We start from the raw sequence: 3900 nt of genomic DNA on the forward strand, positions 1-3900 counted from the left end.
TTCCTTCCTTCCTTCCTTCCTTCCTTCCTTCCTTCCTTCCTTCCTTCCTTCCTTTCTTCCTTGCTTCCTTCCTTTTCTTATTACCTGCTTGCCTTACTGGACCTTCCTTCCTTCCTTCCTTTCTTCCTTGACCATTCTTCCTTCCTGTTCTATCTACCAGACTGCTTTTCTGGACCTTCCTTCCTTCCTTCCAAATTCCTTACACACGTTTGTACTGGAATTTCCTTCCTTCCTTCCTTCCTTCCTTCCTTCCTTCCTTCCTTCCTTCCTTCCTTTTCTTATTACCTGCCTGCCTTACTGGACCTTCCTTCCTTCCTTCCTTTCTTCCTTGACCTTTCTTCCTTCCTGTTCTATCTACCAGACTGCTTTTCTGGACCTTCCTTCCTTCCTTCCAAATTGCTAACATACGTTTTTAATGGAATTTCCTTCATTCCTTTTCTAAATACCAGTCTTCCTTCCTTCCTTCCTTCCTTCCTTCCTTCCTCCCTTCCTTCCTTCCTTCCTTCCTTTTCTTATTGCCAGCCTGCCTTACCGGACTTTCCTTCCTTCCTTCCTTTTTTCCTTGACGTTTCTTCCTTCCTTTTCTATCTACCAGCCTGCTTTTCTGGACCTTCCTTCATTCCTTCCAAATTCCTTACATACGTTTTTACTGGAATTTCCTTAATTCCTTTTCTAAATACCAGCCGGCCTGCCTTCCTTCCTTCCTTCCTTTTCTTATTACCTGCCTGCCTTACTGGACCTTCCTTCCTTCCTTCCTTGACCTTTCTTCCTTCATTTTCTATCTACCAGCCTGCTTTTCTGGACCTTCCTTCCTTCCTTCCAAATTCCTTACACATGTTTGTATTGGAAATTCCTTCCTTCCTTCCTTCCTTCCTTCCTTCCTTCCTTCCTTCCTTCCTTCCTTCCTTCCTTCCTTTTCTTATTACCTGCCTGCCTTACTGGACCTTCCTTCCTTCCTTCCTTTCTTCCTTGACCTTTCTTCCTTCCTGTTCTATCTACCAGACTGCTTTTCTGGACCTTCCTTCCTTCCTTCCAAATTGATTACATACGTTTTTAATGGAATTTCCTTCATTCCTTTTCTAGATACCAGTCTTCCTTCCTCCCTTCCTTCCTTCCTTCCTCACTTCCTTCCTTCCTTCCTTTTCTTATTGCCAGCCTGCCTTACCGGACCTTCCTTCCTTCCTTCCTTTTTTCCTTGACGTTTCTTCCTTCCTTTTCTATCTACCAGCCTGCTTTTCTGGACCTTCCTTCATTCCTTCCAAATTCCTTACATACGTTTTTACTGGAATTTCCTTAATTCCTTTTCTAAATACCAGCCTGCCTGCCTTCCTTCCTTCCTTCCTTTTCTTATTACCTGCCTGCCTTACTGGACCTTCCTTCCTTCCTTCCTTTCTTCCTTGACCTTTCTTCCTTCCTTTTCTATCTACCAGCCTGCTTTTCTGGACCTTCCTTCCTTCCTTGAAAATTCCTTACACACGTTTGTACTGGAATTTCCTTCCTTCCTTCCTTCCTTCCTGCCTTCCTGCCTTCCTACCTTCCTTCACTGTGGAGGATTGGCTTGTCGAAAAAGGTCAAAAGGTCACGCTCCCATCAGCGAGCTGAAACAAGACATCTGTGTAGAACATGGTGCAAACCTCTCACACCAGATAATGAGGAAATGAAGGACACCGGCAAACAGTAACATACTATGACCAATCACAGCCAAGGACACTAAGTGATAAGTGCATGAGAAGGAGGATGGTGGGGGGGTGCACGGTGTAGCTGCAAAAATGTAGAAGCTACAAACCAATGATCTTGTAACATGTAAAAGCTGTAAGCCAATGAGCTCTCTGTAACCAAACTATAAACATGCAAGCAAGGTATATAAGTATCGATCTGCTTAGCAATAAACGAGACTTGTTGGTCATCATCTGATGAGCTCGTCTCCCGGCGATTCCCACACTTCACCTTTCTTCCTTCCTTTTCTATCTACCAGCCTGCTTTTCTGGACCTTCCTTCATTCCTTCCAAATTCCTTACATACGTTTTTACTGGAATTTCCTTAATTCCTTTTCTAAATACCAGCCGGCCTGCCTTCCTTCCTTCCTTCCTTTTCTTATTACCTGCCTGCCTTACTGGACCTTCCTTCCTTCCTTCCTTGACCTTTCATCCTTCCTTTTCTATCTACCAGCCTGCTTTTCTGAACCTTCCTTCCTTCCTTCCAAATTCCTTACACACGTTTGTACTGGAATTTCCTTCCTTCCTTCCTTCCTTCCTTCCTTCCTTTTCTTATTACCTGCCTGCCTTACTGGACCTTCCTTCCTTCCTTCCTTTCTTCCTTGACCTTTCTTCCTTCCTGTTCTATCTACCAGACTGCTTTTTGGACCTTCCTTCCTTCCTTCCAAATTGCTTACATACGTTTTTAATGGAATTTCCTTCATTCCTTTTCTAAATACCAGTCTTCCTTCCTTCCTTCCTTCCTTCCTCCCTTCCTTCCTTCCTTCCTTCCTTTTCTTATTGCCAGCCTGCCTTACCGGACCTTCCTTCCTTCCTTCCTTTTTTCCTTGACGTTTCTTCCTTCCTTTTCTATCTACCAGGCTGCTTTTCTGGACCTTCCATCATTCCTTCCAAATTCCTTACATACTTTTTTACTGGAATTTCCTTAATTCCTTTTCTAAATACCAGCCTGCCTGCCTTCCTTCCTTCCTTCCTTTTCTTATTACCTGCCTGCCTTACTGGACCTTCCTTCCTTCCTTCCTTTCTTCCTTGACCTTTCTTCCTTCCTTTTCTATCTTCCAGCCTGCTTTTCTGGACCTTCCTTCCTTCCTTCCAAATTCCTTACACACGTTTGTACTGGAATTTCCTTCCTTCCTTCCTTCCTTCCTTCCTTCCTTCCTTCCTTCCTTCCTTCCTTCCTTCCTTCCTTCCTTTTCTTATTACCTGCCTGCCTTCCTGGACCTTCCTTCCTTCCTTCCTTTCTTCCTTGACCTTTCTTCCTTCCTGTTCTATCTACCAGACTGCTTTTCTGGACATTCCTTCCTTCCTTCCAAATTGCTTACATACGTTTTTAATGGAATTTCCTTCATTCCTTTTCTAAATACCAATCTTCCTTCCTTCCTTCCTTCCTCCCTTCCTTCCTTCCTCCCTTCCTTCCTTCCTTCCTTCCTTTTCTTATTGCCAGCCTGCCTTACCGGACCTTCCTTCCTTCCTTCCTTTTTTCCTTGACCTTTCTTCCTTCCTGTTCTATCTACCAGCCTGCTTTTCTGGACCTTCCTTCCTTCCTTCCAAATTGCTTACATACGTTTTTACTGGAATTTCCTTCATCCCTTTTCTAAATACCAGTCTTCCTTCCTTCCTTCCTTCCTTCCTCCCTTCCTTCCTTCCTCCCTTCCTTCCTTCCTTCCTTCCTTTTCTTATTGCCAGCCTGCCTTACCGGACCTTCCTTCCTTCCTTCCTTTTTTCCTTGACGTTTCTTCCTTCCTTTTCTATCTACCAGCCTGCTTTTCTGGACCTTCCTTCATTCCTTCCAAATTCCTTACATACGTTTTTACTGGAATTTCCTTAATTCCTTTTCTAAATACCAGCCTGCCTGCCTTCCTTCCTTCCTTCCTTTTCTTATTACCTGCCTGCCTTACTGGACCTTCCTTCCTTCCTTCCTTTCTTCCTTGACCTTTCTTCCTTCCTTTTCTATCTACCAGCCTACTTTTCTGGACCTTCCTTCCTTCCTTCCAAATTCCTTACACACGTTTGTACTGGAATTTCCTTCCTTCCTTCCTTTCTTCCTTGACCTTTCTTCCTTCCTGTTCTATCTACCAGACTGCTTTTCTGGACCTTCCTTCCTTCCTTCCAAATTGCTTACATACGTTTTTAATGGAATTTCCTTCATTCCTTTTCAAATACCAGTCTTCCTTCCTTCCTTCCT

The sequence above is a fragment of the Lathamus discolor genome (assembly GCF_037157495.1).
Source record: "Lathamus discolor isolate bLatDis1 chromosome W unlocalized genomic scaffold, bLatDis1.hap1 SUPER_W_unloc_1, whole genome shotgun sequence".
In the NCBI taxonomy this organism is placed as follows: domain Eukaryota; kingdom Metazoa; phylum Chordata; class Aves; order Psittaciformes; family Psittacidae; genus Lathamus; species Lathamus discolor.